Source organism: Cornus florida, unplaced genomic scaffold, assembly GCF_030987335.1.
Source record: "Cornus florida cultivar Cherokee Brave unplaced genomic scaffold, ASM3098733v1 CherokeeBrave_3.0.0_Hap2_Chr11, whole genome shotgun sequence".
NCBI lineage: Eukaryota > Viridiplantae > Streptophyta > Magnoliopsida > Cornales > Cornaceae > Cornus > Cornus florida.
Window position 1 is genome coordinate 34,354,254 of NW_026775581.1, and position 7,851 is coordinate 34,362,104.

The window sequence follows — 7,851 nt, forward strand, 5'->3', positions numbered from 1 at the left end:
TTATTGATTCCGTCCTTTACCGAAATATCTACATGGCGGGGCACAAGATTCAGAGGAGGGGCGATTATTTGACAGCCCTTTACTCTTTCTACACCAGGCACTGGGTGTCTATTCCCGCGCTCATCTGGAGCGTGATGAGGAAGCTGTATGATGAGTACATCAGCAAGGAGACGCCCAGACGGGCTAAGTCTCTTCCTTTCAGCTACCTCATCACCCAGATTCTCATTGACCAGTGCTATCCCATCCATCCTCGGGAACACCCCGAGAGAGGTTCCTATCACTTCCTCAAGAAGGACTGGAACAAGACCTACCGCTCTCTTATTACCAGGTTGCAGGACCATGCGGTACTGGCTGTAGCAGAGTTGGAGCTGGAGGAGGCACAGGTACAGGCACAGGCCCAGGTAGAGGCAGCAGCAACACATCCCGCAGGGGACGACGCACCAGTCGATCCAGCTGTCGAGTATTTAGATATCGACTTAAAGCGCCCTGCAGATGATGTAGAGCAGGACTCTCCAGCCAGGTCGCCCATTCATGAGCAGGAGCAAACTCTAGAGCTTTCTTCTGATTTATCTTTGCCTAAGACTCCAGATATGACCCCCGGCTTTGGAGTACGTCTGCAGACACTCGAGGATGCTGTTGTTACCATCCGAGCTGACCTCACAGCCCACAGAGCTGAGTTTGCTGCCTTCTGCATGGATGTCACGACCATGTTCAGAGATTTATCTAGAGACATCCGCAGAGCCAGACCTGCCCGTCCTACCTCATCTTCCTGACCTCCCAGTCTTTCTTATCTTTTGATCCCTCTCTCCTTTTGATACTTTATTATTGTCACCATATTATTTTTACAGCCGGTCTATAGGCTTTGATATTTTTGTTGTACATGTACTTTATCCGTTTTATATATACCTATTTTTGCTATGGATGTCATATAATTGTATTCTCATATCTGTATGTTTGACTCCATCAGGTGCATCACAGTGACTTCAGTGAGAGAGTGCTACCCAATTCCAGGACCACCCTTATACCTCTCTCATTTCGTTATCTGCTTATCCCATTTACACTTGCATATCCACTGTGCACTAATTATCCTATTTTGTTATCTGATAAGTTTATCCAAGTGCCAATTTTCAAGACCACAGTTTATCCCAAGTTTGGGGGGGCAATGCCACCCACTTCGGATACTTCAGTCCCGATCATTCTTGTTTAGTTGCACTGGTATACTCTTTCCTTTGTTCTCTTTGCACATTGAGGACATTGTGCAATTTAAGTTTGGGGGGAATAGTGCTCTACAATGTTAGTTTTAAATTCAAATTTTGAGTATGACTTGTGTATTTGAGGGATATTTCTATGATTGGTCCATATCTAACTATAATTTTGATCTTTTGAGGACTATATTGCTTAAAATTTAAAAGTTGCTTGACTTGAGAGTCCAATACTCCTTGTATGCCTTATGAATGCCATTTAGGAGTAAATTTTTTGAAAGATTGATATCTTGCTTGCCTTTGTGGTCCACATCATCTTGATTTTGTGATTATTTTGAGATTCATTCTAGGATTCTACATTAGCACCGGCGCGCACTAGCATTTATTTGTGAGGTACATGCTTTGTTAATTATTGAATTGGTTATATTCCAATTGAGCTAGTAATGCATTGAAAGCTTTCATTCTTAATAAAGGTGGATAACAACCCCTTTTCACTAAGTAGCCGGGATTCTAGCCTCATCAAGCACTGAACTTCTCGAGCCGAAAGGTGGAAGGCCCAAACTCTAGGTTAATAATTATATTAAAAAAAAAAAAAAAACAAAAAAGAAAGAAAGAAGCAAAAGCAATAAAAGTGAGGACTACTCCTAAAAAGGTGAGAAGTGGGAAATGATTAGATGGTTGTTGTCTTGATTTGTAGCCTAGTTGATTTGAGCTTGTAAGTCCGTAGGGGTATTTGAATGCCTAATGCCTTAAAGCCGTCTGGTTTGGGAGTCATTAACCTAACGCTCGACCTCATGAATCGCTAGAAAGCTTAATAGATCAATACATTGCACTATACTTCCATCTTTGATCCTTAAAAAAAAAAAAAAAAAAAAAAAATCGAGTGAAAAGAATAAGCGCACCTAGAACAATAAAGCTTTAATAAAAGGTCCACTTTTTGTCTTGATGATCAGTACTAGATTTATATGCTACTTTGAGGGTAAGGATGTCATTAATTCTTTAGTTGACTTAGATAATAACACATTTGATGCCAGTCCACTCAAAAGGATTCTAGAATTGTTTTGATTTGCATGATCATTTTCTTGATGTGTGGAGGACCATACTTGCTTGCTTGATGTTGAAATTTTGGGAGATTGCTTAGAAAGGGTTGAAAAATTGCATACTTGAGGTAGTTTTCTCCCAATGCTTGTTTACAATATTGTGCCTCTTTTGAAAGAATGAGCTTAATGTTTATGGGTACCATTCCTGGAAACCCTCACGAGACTTCACTCGTCCACTAGGTGCAATCGTGTTCCCTACGAAAGTGGCGTTATCCATTTATTGTTTTCTACTTCATACTTGTATAGTTGTTTATTTCATTCCTTTACTTTCTAGTTCATTGCTAGGGACTAGCAATATTTAAGTTGGGGGTGTGATGAGCACTGAAAAGTGCGTATTTAAACCCCTTAAGCTCAGGCATTATAGTACATTTATCTATCTTACTTTACCGTTTTAGATTGATTTCGTATTATTTCCTTTTTCAGGCACTTATCCCGAAAATAAGCTAACTCAGCCAAATAAGAGCTTAATTGAAGCAATTATGGGATTAAACAAAGAAAGGAGCAAAGTGGAGAAAGAAAGAAGCAAATGAAGCCAAAGGTGGCAAGCAGCAAAGTTCGATCGATCGAATAGTGACCGATCTCAGTTCTTCAAGATAGATCCAAGCCTTGACCCAAAAGCATAAAGTTCCAAAAGTTTGATCGATCCAACACCATCCTTCGATCGATCGAACACTTTTGTCCTTATTCAAATGATTGATCCCATCCACAGCTGTACCACCCGCTAACCACTTTTGTCCTTTTCCCATAAATATCTCCCATAAATATCTCGGATTTATCTTTTTCCAAAAAGCTCAGCCAGTTGGATCGATCCAGCCTAAGTTCGATCGATCTCACTTACTTTCGATCAATCCAAGTTCAAGGTTCGATCGATCGAACTTTCTCCAGTGCGAAAAAGTTAAAATTCCATCTCATTGAAAGTTGTCCTTTATCCAATCATTAGGGAATATTGTGTGCACGACCCCAGCTCATTTTGGGTGTCATTTTAACCTACCTATATAAGGATAAGGATTGTTTTTACAAAGGGAGCCAATTTTATTTCATATCATCTCTTGGAGAGGAAGAGGAGGCTAGAGACACCATTAGAGTTCTTTATCAACAAGGAGCAGATTTCAACCATGGAATTAGCCCTTGAGGGTTGGAGCATCATCACCATAAGTGGCTAAACATCCTCTTGGGGCTAGAGTTAGCCCTAAGCATGCTTTCTATATCTTAATCTTGTGTATTATTGAGGGATTAGTGTTGTAATTGATGTTTGATATATATAGATCTTGTTTATTCAATGATTTATGTGGTTTAATGCTTCCAATTGGTCATTTCATTCTATCCATATGTCTATGTATGCTAGAATAGATGTTCATGTGCTTATCTCTAGATTTTGTGTTATTGATGCATGTCTATGTGTATTGATGCTATAGATTTGGAGATTGTCAAAACATAGTGCTTAAATGAATGCTTTTGTGATTCTCTTGATAGTTCATGCTTATCTCTTGATGGATTGTGCCTCTCCCTTAGTTTATTTTCATGCTAGTAGTGTAGATGTAGTGTAGTTGTAGTGTAGTGTTAAATGGGAGGACAATCTATGTTTGTTGTTTGATGATCCAAACTTTTGAATGCAATTAGCATATATCTCTATCCTTGTGTTGTATTTGGATTGTGAGCTTAATGAAAGGATTAATGACTTGTTTTGATTTATTGTGCCTTTCACATGTTGTTTAGACAATATATGCTTCATTGCTTAGATATATTGTGCCTTTCACATGACGTTTAGACAATACATGCTTAACTAGTCATCCTTGCTTGTTGAATCAACCTAATACACACACACCAATATTACAACACACCATTTACCCTCATTAATCACTTGTCAATGATATAGAAATGCATTGCTTGGTGGTGATCTCTAAACCCCAAGATCTCTCTCTCTTACTTACTCTTAATTGCATTCTTTTGCTATCACTTAGTTTAATTTAGTTGCTCTTTAATCAACCAACCAACCAATTGTTTGATCACTCAACCTACTAGCCCTAATTGTGATTCCACGACATTGCTCGATCCCCATAATCCCTTGGGATGATCCCTTCTCACTCATACTACATAGTATAGGTGTTAAGCGGTTTATAAATTTAACTATGACGCCCACTTGACACTAATTTCCAAACTCAAAGTGTTATGCATTATTTTGTGCACACTTAGGGTTTAGGCGACACTGTTTTCTCTAAAACCTCTCTATATACGTGAATAGGGTTTTAACCCTAGGCAGACATATAATGTTATATTTATAGGCTTATATGAAAACCTAATTCTAATTTTATGAGGATACGGAGAAGAAAAAGAAAAGAAAATATATATAAAATAGATATATATATATATATATATATATATATAAGTCTACTATCCTACGTGATCCCATATATATATATATATATATAACCCTAAACTATATAATACATATATACTGAATAATGATACTAATTTAACCATTAATAATAATTAATAATTAAATTAACCTTATATACATTTATACCCATATATATATGTATAACCATCCATAGGTACTAACTATACTCGTGTAATCCCCTATCCAAGTAATCTATACTATCAAAGCCCAACTCCTTAAAATAAAACTAAATATTTAATTTAAACAATTAATTCCTACAAAACACTTAGCACATAAAACAGATAGAACACATCATTTAATCACATGATTCAAATAAAACAATTAGGTCAATTTCCACATAAGCATATAATTTACATGAAAACAAATAATTCAATTAAACAATTAAACAATTAAACAATTAGCCAAATAAATAATGAATTTAAAAATGCACAGAAACAATTAATTAAATACTGAGACTATCCTTTTAAAATTAGGGGTATTACATCCGGCGACTCCCAAAGCTTCAAAGTTTCCTTCCCCGCTCTCGATATACTATTCTCTCTATCGATCCTCTTCTCTAATCCATCTTTGGTAAGTTTTTAGTTTTATTTTCCATTTTCGAAGTTCATTAAATTGTTTTCATCTTGTTATGCTTAGATTCAAGCTTCCATGTTTGATTTGTTGCTATATTTAAACATGCAAGCCTATGTATATATATGTGTATATGAGTATATATGAATTTTAATTTTTGATTTGATTTCTGGTGGTGCATGCCGTTTCAAGTGACCATTGTTGCATTGTTGAGGTGTATAGGGGGTCACGAGCCATGAAGTGACCATTTGGACTCGCCTCGTGTCTTCCACGTCACAAACGGGTGACTTTTCATTTCTCAGCAGGTTCGATCGGTCACACCAGTGCTTTGATAAATCAGAGCTCGATCAATCCAATACATGTCATGATCGATCCAACTTAGATCGATCAGACTTTTCTATGATCGTTCGAACTTCACTGTTTTTGCATATTGATGCTCCTATACCCTCATTTGTGTTCATGTTATTATAATTATGCCCAATGCCTGTGTTTTCCACATTGGTTGTATTCCATACTTATCATGTCCAGCATGTTTCACATACTTGACAATTCACTGTCTATACTTGGCTGCATTACCACTTGCATAGATAGGTTTATGTGCTTATATTCTGAGTTATTTATCTTAATTTGACAAGCATGTTTCTAACTGTTGTGCTTTCTATATATCATATACTGTTTTCTGTTACTGACTGCATTTGCAAGTGTTTATTTCTTTTTGCAGACCATAACTCAATTTAAGACCACGACCAACCGGACATATAACCGTCTGTAATGACCCGGTCATTTTTCTTCATTTTCTTTTTCTTAGATTTTAACGGATATTTTTTTCCCGTTGTCTTTTCCTTTATGAGTTCAGTTTTTCATCACTTGATGTCGTCTCGAGTGCTCTGGAAAGATTTCCGAGACTCTTTTCCTTGGATTGACAACTTACTTTGGGGATTGTGTCATTTCCATATTTTATTTTTCCGAACACTATTCACATTTTGTCTTTTTCTCGTTTATCCTTTTTCCTTTCACAACCTCACTTTTTGTGCTCGGATTTGATTCCGGTTTTGCATGCATTCATGATATTTGATTTCCATGATAGTGGTATTTTTCCTTTTCTAGAAAAGCATGTTGATTACTTACTTCCTTCATAAAGGGGCATTAATGCATACTTTAGTGTAATTCTTCTTAACTTGTGGGGTTTTAGTGTAATTAAATAAAGTAATTATTTTTCATCTTGGGGATAATTTTGTAATTAAATTTGAAAGATATTTTCAAAAAGGACCTTTTTGTAATTTTTGAAAAGTGTGACAAGTGTCACACTCTCATTGGTCCACTTGTTGACATTTGTGTGGAAACACTTTGATGTATTGGATAATGACATTTGGCGGGTGAGGACTCACCCACTTGTTGGCCTAAGATTGGTGCACTTGTTGGCTTGGATGGTTGACAAGTGTAGATGTGGGATTAAGCTTAGGAAGGAGCCATGGATTGGTGACAAGTGTAGGTTCACAATTTAGTCTTGCAAATATCTTTGGGCTACTTTGAGATTATGGTTTTAAAGGAGGGTTTTTGTGCAATTGACCATAGATGTGTGTGTTGACCATGGTGTAGGATCACATAGTGAGTAAATGATTTCTATTTCCTCCACTCACACATTTTCACATTTCATCTCTTTCTTCCTCACCACAAAACCCTAGCCTCCATGGATGAAGTTTGAAGCTTTAGGCATTGACCTTGATCTTTGAGGCTGTTCCACTTACTTTAGACCATAAAGTTTGGAATACTTTTGTTCCCCTCATCCTCCTCTTCAAAACCCTTGAAGGAAGCCTAACTCCTAGTTTTGCTTTGATATCTAGAGATTCAATTCTCTAGTGAGGTATTGATCTTTTATTTTGAAGTATTTTTATATCATTATTAAGTGTTTTACATGCATAAAAGAGAATGACTTGTATTCTGCCCCTAAACTGTTTTAACTTGAAATATATCTTATCAAATTAAATATATAACATAAAAATATAATCAATTAGATTCCATTTAGTTTTGGTTTCATGTAATTTGGATTTAAAATGAATTATTTATAAATTTTTGAAATTTCAAGCTAGTTGCTGAAAATTTAAATCTTTTCTTATCTGGTCCGGAAATGAATTTTTATATGGAGATGTGGTGCTTCAATTACCTTGAAATTTGTACTAGAACTTTCCCCATGGATTGTACATTACTCAGAATTTTTTCACGATTTTAGAGCATTTCTAAATTTTTTTAAAAATCCGAAACTATCTGTTGTCCATGTTTTTATTGCAGCTGAAAAATATATTTTTAGATGATTTATTTCACTAACCTTTTGACATTGGATCATAGCTTAAATTTTTATTTTTACACTCTCATATGTTTACTTCCAAAATAAATTAGGTTTGCCCAATTTGGATGTCAAATGAATTTTTCATGAATTTTCAAAGTTGGAAGCTACAGGCTGAAAATGTGTTTTCTGGGCAGAATTTGTTTCAAAGTTGTGGGTCAAAACTGTTTTAATTGGGAAAATATTTTGTTAAACTAAATTGATATTATCAAATTAAAGTGTTTAAGCTTTCATTGG